At 35.2% G+C, this 14,752-nt stretch overlaps 1 long non-coding RNA gene across 1 annotated transcript; it reads right to left on the reverse strand.

Annotated features, from left to right (window-relative positions):
- Positions 1-2,820: 2,820 nt before the first annotated feature.
- Positions 2,821-3,583, reverse strand: LOC107622071 (uncharacterized). The gene is made up of 3 exons (XR_001616056.3): positions 3,356-3,583; positions 3,203-3,257; positions 2,821-3,125 (listed from the first exon to the last, which is right to left on the reverse strand). It is a non-coding gene; the product is annotated as an uncharacterized LOC107622071 (long non-coding RNA).
- Between the last annotated feature and the right edge of the window lie 11,169 nt (positions 3,584-14,752).

The raw sequence follows: 14,752 nt of genomic DNA on the forward strand, positions 1-14,752 counted from the left end.
TTGGATTAAGTGCCATGGCTTGCCACCACGTGTACCAGGTTGAAAACTCGATACTCTGTTGACCCTACGACGTAAGTGTGACCGGGCACTATATAAATTCCCGGGAATGTTACCCCCATTGAGTAATATTGATTATTTGAGATAAAGCTATGCATAGACTCTTGGGGATGCACGTCGGGGGACAGTCTAAGGATAATTCAGACTTGTCGGGTTGGCTGGATAACCGACAGATGAGTCTCATCAGCCATAGGACAGGCATGCATCATATGCATAATACTTGAATTACTTGCTTGTGCTTTAATTGGGTGTGCCTATATATATTTGCCATGTTAAATGTGTATTTGTTACCTGCAGTAATTGTAACCTTCTTGTGCTTGTCTTTATCTATCTATTTGTCTCTGAAAATGCATGATGAAGTTGGAGGTATGGAGGAATGGCAGTATGGGACTTAGATTTGAGGTTAAGTTATGTTAGGTTTAAATATTCTTAGAAAACCACCTCTTATGGCTTCTGTTTAATACTTTAAGCTCTATAATCTGAGTGTCGGCGTTCTAGGATTGCCTCTGGCATTCCCAGGACCTTATATATTATGTGTGTGGCACCTTTACCATACTGAGAACCTCTGGTTCTCATTCCATACTATGTTGTTGTTTTTCAGATGCAGGTCGAGAGGCACCTCGTTAGGCGTCTGGACTCTTAAAGCGGAGTGGTTACTAGGTAGTTTTGTTGTACAGTGATGAATATATATGTACTTAGCTTTCTCTCTGCATAACTTGTTCTTTTTTATCCTCTTAGAGGTTTATGGAGAGGCAGGATTGTGTATATGTACTTTTGGATTTTGGATATGTATGTACATATGTGTAAATATTCTCCGGCCAGTCTTGACTTCGCAGGCTGAGTTAGGAGCTTGTTATTTTGTATCTTTGGCACTCTATTCCTACTTTTGTTACCTTATGTTTAATAGTTATGATTTTCTTAGTACGCAAGTTAACTCATTCTTTGAGCGTTGTGCTTTTATTTCGCGATTTTTATTTCCTCTATTCTTCAAGACTCCTAGCATATTATAATTCTTCTGCTATTATATATATATACATTTTATTTTAGAGGTCATAATACCACACTACCTCTGTTTTACGACTTAAGCGTAAAGCTCTGTGTGGTAGGGTGTTACAGTATATATTCAGTTAGGCAATCCCAAATAATGCATAGCAGACAAAACAAACAAATGCACATGATGCATGCCTGTCCTATGGCTGTCGATATCAACTGTCGGTACGTAGCCATCCCGACATGTTCTCAAGCTCAAACATATACCATGGGGAGAATTCCCAAGTTGACATGGGGAAGAGAAAGCCCCCAAGCTCAATAATATCCATGGGACGAATCCCAAGTTGACATGGGGAGAAGAGACAACACCCCAAGCTGACATGGGAAAAACAATACCCCAAGCTTAATAATAACCACGGAAAAAATCCCGGCTGACATGAGGACAACACCCCAATCTCAAGTTATTCGATCATTCCTTACAATTTATCATTCTCATTCTCAATACTAATCCATGTCTCATCTCGTCATTTTCAATATCACTTAACTCATAGATCATACATTTTATTATCCTTGGTTAATTAATATCATCAATTCTCAAATTCTTACATTACACTCTTACTTGCCTCATACATTTTATAATATTTGTAAAAATCAATCATTCAAGCCTTAACATCATAATTCGTTCATATATACACCTCTTTCTTATACGATCCATCATTTCTAACCTTGACTTCATTCCCAAGTTATCTCTATTTCCTAGCTTCAGCTAATTACTAGGCTTAATATCGCTTTTTATGGCTAAGGGAGTGAAAATAGAGATTTGGAGGTCTGAAGTTGATTTTAAAACATATAAACCAGTTTTGCAGAAAACCAGGGCCTCGCGTGCACGTGTTAGCATAAAAAGGTAGCACGCGCGTGCATTCCCTTACCATGTGTACGCGTGGTCATGCATGTTGGCTCATCACGTGCACGCATGGGCTACTTGTGCATGCGCAGTTTAAAATGCCACGCCACGCGTACGCATGGGCCACGCGTACTCGTGGATGTACGTTTTTCCAAAAAAATGGCAGAATGTCCAAAAAGCTGCTAAACCAGATTTGATTATCCTGCAAACATAATTTTCACACTAATCTTCCGACGTCCATAACTCTTTCTACAAAATTCCGTTTTTCACAAAATTTATATCGTTCAAAAGTTTTCAAAACCATCTTTCATTTGAAACCAACCACATTTCCATCCAAAATTTAAGGGGCAAGTTATGGACTTTCAAAGTTCATTAAAAACCACTTTTTACCAAATTATACCAAACCTCATTTTTTACCGAAAAATCACATTTTCTTTTTAAAACTCAATCTCATTTAACTCAATCATATCCTAACCATCAATACAACCTGCTCTTCACCATAACACAACAATTCTTGCAATCCTTGCATTTTCATGACTCAACAACACCTCATTTCAATCCAACTTTACAAATTTTACTCATAAACCCACGAACTAATATATTATTTCATATCCACAAATTGTCATCATCATAAAATACTTCAACCATCACCACAAGATTAATCAAAATAACCATACCAATAATTCCACACAAATACTACTCAATCTCAACCATATCATTAAATTGCCATAATCATCAATCCTTCATCCATCATCATTATACTAACATACATACATATATATATATATATATATATATATATATATATATATATATATATATATATATATATATATATATATTTGTATTCAATCCATATTATCAATTACTCAACACATGCCCACATCAACTTGTCCATCAATACCATAAAGACTAATAATTTAAAAATTAATCGTTTCAACTTATCCTATAGTGCTCTAGTCTAAGTTTTTACAAAACCTTACATATTAAACACGTGAAACGAACCTAAACCATACATTGGCCGATCACTATATTTAGTCCAAGGCAGCCCCTCAAGTCGCCACATAGCCCCTCAAGCTTAGAGAAACCAGCTGCAAGCTTAGCTTCAATCACCACCAAGCTTCCAAATGCCCACAATTCAACTCCAATGCATATATATCTACTTAATTCACACCTAACACACATGTACACTTTAATTTCAGATTTCACATAATAAATTCAAGATTTGGCTCGGGTTTGGGTCATTCTTACCTTGTATGTGCCTCAATCAACCCAATGCCCGCTCATTCCTCAACTCAATTTGATCCTATAATCATCAATTTAACCAAAATCTTAACATCCAAAAACTTTAATATTCCCAAATTGAAGAAGAGAGAATAGGAGCTGGGATTTTTATTTTCTCACCTTGAAAGGTATTGGGCTTTGTAAAGCTCGACGCCGCGGACACGTGGTCGCAAACGGTGCAGCGATCGGAGCTCCAGATCAAAAGTTATCAAGGATTGAAGTTTAGGTAAGGGTTTGCTTCTTCTCCTCTTCCATGGCTGCCCACTAGCGTGTTTAGCATGCAAGAAGGGAGAAAGAAGATCTGAACTCACTATTATTAAGTGAGTGGATAGGGCCCACGGGCTCGGTTTGGGTCCAGTTCAATCGGTTTGGCCCGTTCGGTCCAATTTTGGGCCGATTTCTTTAAAATTGGTGTCAAAATTTTCGTTTTAATTAGCTCTATCCTATTTTAATATTAGATTTACATTTTTATTTTTCATTATTAAAATTTAATTTTTCTTTTAATTATTTGCTAAATTTACGGGGTTTATATCTGCAACTCAGACTCATACACAGTGTAATCAACTCCTCTAGAGATAGTGTAGCTTTTGATTGCAGATATCACCGACTCTCTAGAACCAAATTCCATTCCGACACTAAATTCACCATCTTCCGCTGCAACATTGTCTTCACCTACGACATGCGAACCACCGTTAGTTGGACAAGGCAAATAAAATAAATGGTAGTGGTAACTTTAATTAATAACCATAACATAACATACCCATATTCACATACTCAGGAAATTCTGAGACATGCATGGCTTCGAGATCCAGAGTCCGCATAAAAGACGGAACACCAAAGGGGAGCTGACTTACAGTCGCATGCGCTTCATTTTGTACCGCCGGACTGCCTGTCAGGTCTCCGTCATCGTTTTCATCATCGACTTCATAGTTGGCTTCAAACTTCTCTTCACTGTCGTTGTTATCTTCTTCCCAATATATATCCCCGAGCTCATCAACATTGACCTCCTCTGTCCTCACCAACCGCGTCCATCCTCATATGCTGTTCAAACTCAACATACAACTCTATCATCGGCACGTGAAATCGAGTTTGTTGATAAATATAGAACATCTGTTGCATACATGCGTCATCAGTGATGGATATTATTTGAAACTGTATCAACCCACCAAATAGTTGTACAGGATTTCTAACGAAATGTTGCTCACCCTTTTCGAAATGTGACTTTGTATGTTCTCACAAAATCCATTTTGCAACTCTAGAAAACTCATAGTACATTGAATAGTAAATGAAAATGGACATTCACAATCAAAAGTCACTCCTTCGTATATGTTTGATATAATCTCACCGTTATAATACACTCGCAAATTGCAATACCTTCCAAAACTTCAACTTCATCTAACCCGACTTTTTTGACACAACTAATTGACAAAAAAACTCACAAGTATGAAATGTATGAAAAAAAAGAGTAATAGGAATACAAGTGAGGGAGTAGAAGTAAGGTACAAGTTAGAATGAATTGCGTTTCATATTTATAAGCAAAGTTTTTCGTTAAAATATTTTTTTCTATACAAAACACAACAGCTTTCTAAAAAGTTCTTTGAACTATCAAAATGCAACCTGCGTTTTATAATTTCAAAAGAAAAATTAAAAATTATCCATCTCATAAACACAACCTGCATTTTCAGCTCATATAAAAATAAAAAAAATTTTAAAAAGTTGCATGTCACAAAATACAACTTCCGTTTGGCATAAACAAAAAAATAATAAAAAAACGTAAACAAAACAAAATATAAATTACATTTTAACTGATACCCATAACAAGGCAAATACTTGATATACGTCCTTTTCAATACATTATATTATAATTATTTTTATATAAAAAAATTATCCACAAAATTCTTTTAATTAATTAATTAATTTATATACGTATTTTACTTTAGTCATTCTATGTAAAAAGAAATATAAATAATTTTATATTATAAAAATATTTTATATTATCAATACAGTTACATTAACTTCTTAATAATATATATCAAATAAAAAAAATCTCAAATTGAATAAACAAATAAACTGAATTGGATACAAGTCATCTTTCAGAAATAACTTTAATCCTTGTAGGACCACACTGTTATACATTTAATAATTAATATTATAAACTTTGTGACATGAATGATCTTTATCAAGCTAGCTAAAATATAATGTCCGAATGAAAAGTGTGTATGTACGTTGAGTTACTCATCGACAAAAATATTAGTTAGAAAATATGACAAATTTTATATAAACAAATACTTTAAGGAACGTCATGGCACAACGAATTTTTTTAAGATAAACAAAACAAACATTTTGGAGGAAATTATATTTTTAGGCTTTATTAAGCATATCATTTATGTATACAAATATCTCGTAAATAAGATAAAGAATTGCTTAAAATAATATATGAAGTTCCAATATATATATATCTTGTTACTATTATAAATGGGATACGTAATAAATAGTATTTGTGTTTAGATTGATTTAAAAGGTAAGAGTTAAATATAATTTTAATCTCTATAAATTTGTTTGGTAAATAAAGTCGTTGTTAAGATTTTTTTTTTTAAAGTTTAAAATTGTTTCTAACATTGAATTTAATTTTAAAATTGTCCTTTAAATAAAAATACCTTATGTTTATTACTATCTTTCCTTATCACATTCTTCTGATTTTTCTTCCCTCTCCACCTCTTCCATCACCGTTCATACTGGTCAAATCTCTCTCCTCCTTCTACACCCCTCTCTCTCTCTCCTATTCCAAACCTCCTCTTTCTTTCACGCTGAGGATGAAGAGGTCTCCTCAGTATGTTTTCCTTTAACGCTATGACTTTTGACGACACCCACTCTAAACTTGTGTATAGATCTATCCCACTACCCCATTCGTCTCCTCCTCTTCTCTCTCTCTCTCTCTGCTCTCTATCCATGCCTTTGTCTTAATACGAAAAAATTCATTTTACTTTTACTTTTTTTGTATATGTGTCTATATTATTCATAAGCCATTGTAAAAAGTTTTGCAATGTGTATTTGCCATAATTTCTATGAACTGAACAAAAAATTTTCTATTGATTGTATTTGTATCTTAAATTTTTATAGTTATTGTTTATTTTATATGTTAATTGTTTCTTGTAATTTTTTATGCTTATAGGTATGTATTGACATGGAAATTTTAGTCATTTCTGTTAAAAATAATTTTTTATTCATGTTGTTGTACTATTTAGTCTTTTGAAAGAAATAAGAATTCAACGGGTCAATAGCAAACAAGGAGAACTAATAATTAATTTGGATGGGTAATAAATTTGAGAGGAAAAGGCAAGTGACTCTTAGAGAGAGAAGGTCACAGTTATGTTCAGAGGAGATGGTAGCGCGGGACCGCGGATGGTATTTTTGGAGATGAGGGATTGAAAAAAATAAAGGTATTTTTGTCCAAAAATGAAGAAAATGATGGTTTTAAAACAAAGATTAACTTTAGGAACAATTTTAAAAGCAAAACAATTTTAAGGATAATTTCAATTTTTAGCTAAAATCATAAAAACTAAAAATGTACTTCACAATAAAAATAAATATATCTTATTATAATTTAAATTATATGAATATGATTTTATTTTTCAATTCGGTCTAATTTAATTTAAATTATTGTTATTTGTATTATATTGATTTGAGAATGCTTCTCCATTTAACTATAATCACAAAAAATCAAATTTCAATTTAAATTTTATAATTTTAAAACTTTAATTATTATTTTTGTCAACCGAACAACCTATTTTTTTTATATAGATTAAATTTTAATTATTAATTTTTTTAAAATTATATTCTTATTCAATTCTTTTTTTCTCAAAAATATTTTTCACCCTGACAATAACTCTTTTAACTCAAACATTTTCTCTTTTTTCATTTTTTTTCTCAATTTCTTCTCTTTTCTTTCTTGTTTTTCAATTTTTTCACATCTCAAAAATCTTTTTGAGATTTTCTGTACTTCTGATTCTTTCAAGTACACATCTTTGCTTATAGCATGCTTGACAAATTCTTTTACTATTAACCTTGAAGATGAATCAAATATAGAATTAAAAGAATTCTATTTCTTATGTTAATATATATGATTCTTATTGAGATTTACAATTTTTAATTTTGTCTTTGTTTCGCTTGATTTTGTTCGACCCTTGACTACAAGTGTAGATCAAGCTTATATCGAAATCTCAATTCGAGGAGTAGATACGACTCCTCTAAAGAAGTGAGCTCGATGCAAAACTTATCGACTTTGTGTCAAAGTTGGTTTTTAACCATGAATTTTTGCGTGCACTATCCAAACAAATTTGTAAAGAAAATGCTCTAAACGTAACTTGAAAGAAAAGTAATTAAAATGAATAAACTTAATAAATTTAAAAGATCTTGCTTTAAATAACAGAAAATGAAAGGGTAAACAAAACTTAGAAGGTAAACAAATGAATAAACGCAAATAGACAACAAATCTGATCATGCTGAGTGATACTCTTTCTTATGATCTCGTCTTTTCTTGTTTTTCAAACTGAATCTTTCACGTTTCCTGTTTTATTTTGGCCACCAAGTAGTCATCCCCACGTTCTTCCTTCAGTAAAAGTTCTTGTTATCCACATGCCCCTTTGTTATTTTGACTCAGCCTTTTCAACTTGATAGAGTTCCACCTTGTTGTCGACTAAGTCACTTGTCGAATTATACGCCATGATCGACACTACTATTATTGTCAAATTTTGCGCTAAAAAATTGCCCCTTAAAACTTATCATTTCAAGAATGAAATGAGAAGTTTTATGTCTCATCTGCTTCCTACGTGGCATCTTTCAAATTTCGGAATTTGAAAAGACAGTTACACAGACGTGAAACAGTACATGCGGTTTCCTAAGAATACGCAACGTTCATTATGAATTCTAATGGGCTTTTTATGAGATGTTTTCTTTTTTAAAATAACTTTCTCATATCATTTCTTCTATTCCTTCAAAAGAAAATAGCCCTCAATACCAGAAGCTTTTCAACTTCCTTCCAAATTTATTCATCTCATTAATCTCTTTCTATGGATTCCCAAGTTGCTCATCATTAACATGTTTCTCCTTCCCTTACTACTGCTTCTTCCACTTCTGCTACAGTTGTTGCAACTGCGAATATTACTTTATCCACTGCTTCGGTAACTACATTAACCACATCTTCTTCTCTTCCTCCAATCATTTCCACCACCATTGTTGCCACCACTACAACTTCTGCTTCTGGTGCAATGGGTTCTGCTCAAAACTTACCTCATTCTCACGGAGGAGGTAAATGATGATATTCAGGTCATAGGCCCTCCTCCTTAAGTGGTTGATGTAGCACAGTTTTATAATGACGACGGGACATTAAGGTCCCCAAACCCAGATGTCAAGACTATAGAACTTTGGCCTTGCTAGGTATTCTTGCCCTTTAGAGTTAATGACATCTTATATTCATTTCTAGGGCCACTATCCACCCAATAACAAATTGAATCTATTCGTCTTTCTTTCCTTCTCCTCCGAAGCATCTCCCTTTAATTTTCTATAAGAATGTAAAAACCTTTTACTTTGCTAGTTGAGTTTTTAGGACTACACCCCCAAGGAGTCAAGTTCCCTCTTCTTGACATGGATGTCTAGGTCAGCCCCAGTGTACAAACTAGTATGGAAATCAGTAGGAATTATTTTTGCTCTCAAACTAGCTACTTTCGACCTATCATACACTGCACCCCTTTTAGGAGCTAGTTTGTACTTTTGGTATCTTGCTACCAACGACTTTCATTTTCCATATAGGATGATGGGTCCCACTTTAATGGAAGTGTCTACCTTGACTGGCATTCCTCCTGACAAGGAATGTGTATCATATTCAACTGAATACCCTGATAAGGCTTTCGACATCAATTTTAACTCAACTGTTGTGTCAGGTTTTATTCAGAACAATATGGGTTCTAATAATGAACCTATTACTAACAGTGAGCACGTAGCCTTCCTCCTTTTATGGCTTTGTTTTTCCATCCTAAGTCTATCCAAATAAAGAAAAATAATTATCTTCCTTTAGCCATCATGCTTTATCACAAGAAATACATCGACCTTCCTTATTTGATCTTAGGCTAATTGTATGAAGCCTTGTCCTTAGTAGTCGATGAGATTCGTCGAGGTGAAACCTCTATCAATCCTTTTGGTCCACTTTGGGTCGTTAACTTGTGGCTAAAAGTTGTTCTCGACCCTCAGCTTACAACCTCCTCATCCAACATTCCCAGGACTCTTATCGACGGAATTCGACTCTCTTTTCTTTCTTGGTCGAAACCAAAAAACATGTCTCCAATTGATGCTTTTTGTCAATTTATCACTCTTCTTCTTAATATTACGGTTGATAATAATACTTCCTATTATCTAAATCCTTTTACTTATCGTTGAAGTTCCATCTAATATCTTCATTCCTTTATTAGCTCCAATCCCAAAAATCAATCCATAGTCGATGACTTGTGGTCTTGAATGTTAACTCCTCAAATTCGTCTAGTAGGGTTACCACATGAATAGACTATGACTTTGAAAAAAAGTTGGTTACTTACTCTCCCAAATATGTTTCTTGCCAATATGGCCTTGCCCAAGCACTACCTTCTCCATTATCACTCAACTCCGCAGCACAAATGATACACTATGGGGTGTCGAGTTTGGAAGAGTTCAACCAAATCTTAGATTTAAATCACCAAAGAATGAGTGAACAATTTTATCGTGTCGACATCACTCGTTGATTTCTGTCGACACCTTCTTTTCACAAATGGTGGTCAACATATTATTCATCTTACTATGCTTTAGTTGATTAAACTTTCTCTAATTTGGACTTTCCTGCTGTGTAAATTGTTGCAGCATCAAAGAAAATCAAAAGTCACACAAAAGAAATCATAAAGTTTGAGGACTACTACAAAGTTAAATAACGTTTCAGGAAGGTGAGGTATGAGAAAAGAAGAAAGAGGCATATCTTTATAAATGCCTTGAACTCTATTTGGAAGTTTTTACTAAAAATCCTCTTGCACAAAAAGAATCTTTCATGTGTCCTTTCGGATTTTCTCCTTTCTCTAATTCCCCTTTTAGCCTTACTGATCGACTATCTGACCCTCCTAAAGGAGCCATGGGCATGATTTACAAAGTTTGTAAAAATGACCCAAGAACATTGGGTGTAACATCGACTAGTGCCATTTACTATCGAGGAACCAATAATAAAATCGATGGTAACATAAGGATCAACGGATATCCTCCAGGTATCTCATGCCTCTTTGGGTCTTCATCTTTTCCTTTACTCATCTCATATTTTCATATTTTTTACAATTTCTCGACCTATCAAGATCACATGATTTGTAGCCGACCCCCAGCTAGTCGAAGAAGACTAGAATCAACTGAAGATTTAGCCCCAAAAAAAGAAAAGTTAAGATGCGGTGGCACTCGGGGCAAGCGAAAGTCGAGTGATACCACTCTTTCCTCTAAGAAGCATGGACCTGTCGACATTCTTATAGGCTCCGAGCCTAAAGAAGTTCAAAAGATTTGAGCCATAGCTTCTTCAAAGGTATATGTACTTGTATGTTTCCATTGTACTTACTGCGTATTCATGTGCACACTTAGCATCTATTTATTTTTCATTACAGTCCAAACAATTCAAGAGAAGCTTCCAGTCTCGACTTGAAGACGACAGTCCTTCTGATAGGGAAATCGATCAACCTGTGCATGTTGAGATAGAAGTTACTCAACGCATTCCTATCGACACTCCTCACGTGGCTAGTTTGATTGCTCCTACTCCAACTTAGACTTTCCCTTCTGCTACTACCTCCTATGCTTTGAGGTAAAACCTTTAAACCTGTAATATTCGTTATGTATATACTTTTTGCTCATCATTACTATTATTATTTATTATTATTATTATTGAATTATATAGAAATAGTCATAATTATTTATTATTGTTCTAGGTGTAGAGCCTATTGTTGTTACGGACGGTGAATTTATCGTCGATATGGAGTTCAGTTCTACAGAAACTATGATTGCACCAATTAAAGATTATATTAAGGTTTTGAAAATCGGACCGAACCAGCCGGTTCAACCAGGTTAATCAAAAGCTGACCCTCTGGCTGGTCCGATTGATCCCGAAATTGTCCTGCAAAAAATCGGTTAAAAAATCGGTCGAATTGGTAGTTAATCGATGAACCGAATAAACTGGCCAGGTTTTTTCAAGATCCGGTTCTCTAATCAACGTCAAAAATGATGTCATTTTGATCCCAGCAAAAAAAAGAGAAGAAAATCCATTCCCTAAATGAGCAAAACAAAATACTAGCACCTCCCTCTCCTTTCTAACCCTAATTTTGTCTAACCCTATTAGCAACAAATGGAAAAAGCTACGCCTCCACCATCCCTACCACTATCGGCGTCAACAATGACCACCAACGGTTGCCATTCTCGCTGTAACACCCTAATTAGCCTAAGCTTTACCATGCGTTGTAAAGCAAAGGTTAATCAAAGGTTACGACAGTTCTAAACTTATACATATCATATATAGAAGGAATTAATAATATCTAGAAGCCCGATGAAGAATATAGCTCAAAAATGGAATTTGAAAAGCACAAGACGTACTAGCGAAGCTACTAACTTAAGGCACAGAAACAAATGTAATATAACAAAATATAGTAGTATAATATCATAAGAAATCTAGCCACGGCTCGCGAAGTTTAAGCCGGCTAGCCATATACAGACAATACATGAGTCCAGATAGTAAAACAGCTTATACAAGTTTTATACTCTCAAATACAAGCCTCTAAGCCAAACAAAATACAAAAGTGAGAGACATATACATAATAAATCAAAAAGACTCCAAGAGGTATCCAGATCCTCCGCTCCTATCACCAATAAAACAACTCACCGTGGTGGGTTGCGACCTGCATCTGAAAACAACAATAGAAATATTGTATGAGAACTGGAGGTTCTCAATATGGTAACAGTGCCCAATGATGTAGGATATAAGACCCCAGGACGCCAAAGGTAATCCAAGACTCCATATCCATCACAAGAATTCAAGCTTAAAGCATTCTAAACCGAATTAACATAATATGTAAAACTTTAACAAAACTTAAGCCATAGCACCATAAGAGAGTAATCTATCTTAGGGAATTTCTACTCTAATCAACCACCGCTGTCCCACAGCCTTCACCAACCGATCCGCCATGCGATCCCATCGCCACCGCCTTCCGAACCTTCTCAATCCCAGTAAAAGCACAAGTATATACAGTACAAGTAAAAGAAGTAGAAGCATATATAGCAATTAATACAAATAGCAATTAGACATGTTATACAGATAGGGAAAACAATATCAAGTCGGCAAAGCATACAAACAGGTAGAAAATGCATATGATGAATGCCTGCCCTACTAGCTGTGATATCATATTGTCGGTTCAACTGCCAACCCGACACATCTCCATGGAGATGTTGCCCTTCGGATTCATGGTGTGGGAACCCCGAGATATAGTGCTCGGATCACTATCCAGGATTTTGCGCCTGTACGCTCTGATGATCCGAAGGGATGCGAGCGGGATCTATTGCCACCGACCTCACATCTAAGCACAAGCGGGACGAACCACCGCCCTTACGCCGCCGCTACTACCTCAACAGGCGGGATCCAACCTCGGCCCCTGCCGAGCGCATAGCGTCTCATAATCTCAATGAAAAGTAGTGCAGTAGTTTTCAAAAACATTTTTAATACAAGATTGATCCATTACCTCATTCAGAGCCCTTGACTCTTTTCAACCACTATTCATTTACATTTCAGTTCCGAACTCAATGGTTCCTTAATCCTCATCTCATTCATCAACCATTCACCACATAATATTAAACCACCTTCAGTACGCCAGAAACCTAGGCCTCCGTTTTCTAAATTTTTCCAAATAATATCATCTAAGACCCTTAAAATTCTTTCCCATATTCAAGTATCCAAAAATATGCCCAAAAGTCTTTAAAAGGTGTTATAGAAGCTTACAACCTTGTTGGAGAGGTAGAATAGTTGAAAACCAAGCAAAATTTGAGCAACAAGGCGTGTGCGTCCTCACAGGGGTGTGCGTGCGCACGCTCAGAAAAATTTTTAAAAGTGTACGTACGCACAGGGGTGTATGTGCGCACAGGTACCAAAACTTTCAAAATATGTTCACTCGCACAACCTGTGCCAGTGCTTCTAACAGACTGGCCTCCCCAACGTGTGCGTCCGCACAGGCCTGTGCGTCCGCACAGGTTGAAATTCTTCCTTAGATATGTGCGCACACAAGCTGTGCTAGTGCTGCAAACAGAACACATTTCCCTGCCTGTGTGTGCGTACAAGTGTGTGCGTCCGTACAGATCAAAATTTTCGCAGGTTGTGCATCCACACAAGGCCGTGCGTGCGCACAAAGTTGCAGAATTTCAGATTTTCAACACCATCTTTGAATGATCATAACTCCCTCTACAAAATTCCAAATTTCACAAACTTTATATCGATTTAAAGAATTTTCATAGATCTTTAATTCTAGACAAATTTCATCAGATTTTGAAAATTGAGGTAAAAGTTATGATCAGACAAAATTCACCAAAAATCCATTTTTACCAAATAACCCAAGTTACCAATTTTTCTAACTTTCATATCTCAAACCAATCAAAACAATACCAAACCAATTAAAGTCACTACAAAATCCATTTTTCACCAAAAACTACCTTCTTGGGTCACAAACCACAATTTATACCAATCTCTGATCATACCTCATCATTTTCAACATCAATATCATCATATTACAATTATCAACAACTTTCAACCGACACACCCACCATTCATCATTATATCAACATCAATTTTCTATCATCAAACTCATTCATGCTTCTAAGTCATAAACAACAATAGTTATTCACCCCAATTTATCATACATCCTAATCTCAATATCATTATTCCTCAACATAACAATACTAATTCAACATACAACATCAACCAACCATCATCAACAACCACATAAATTCTACGCTATCCTATGGGTCACTAGCCTAAGTGTCCATGAATATTATATACTACATAGAGAAAACCGAAAACATACCTTGGCCGATTTCCAATATGTCGAAAACTCAAAATTGAGAACCAATGAGCTTTCCAACCACAATCCAAGCTTCCAACAATCACCAACAAGCTCCAAACTCACAAAAATCAAACTATATATGCATAAACCATCATAAATCAACCTAGGGTTCAACATAAACATAATCTCACAAAGGTTAAAGAGCTCTTACCTTTTCCAATAGTTTTGGAAGTCAAAACCCAATGCTAAGCAATGATTAAAGTGGAGCTAAACATCCAAAATTACAAAAACCCATTTAACCCAAAACCCTAATAAAACCCGAAATTTTGGAGAGCAGAACTGAGAAGATTTTGTGGTTACCTTACTACTTTCTTGGATGAGCTTTGTAGAGCTCTTCACAAGGAATGCATAGCTGCAAACGGTGCGGCGATCG

Source organism: Arachis ipaensis, chromosome B10 (genome assembly GCF_059453495.1).
Source record: "Arachis ipaensis isolate K30076 ecotype BB chromosome B10, ASM5945349v1, whole genome shotgun sequence".
Classification (NCBI taxonomy): Eukaryota; Viridiplantae; Streptophyta; class Magnoliopsida; order Fabales; family Fabaceae; genus Arachis; species Arachis ipaensis.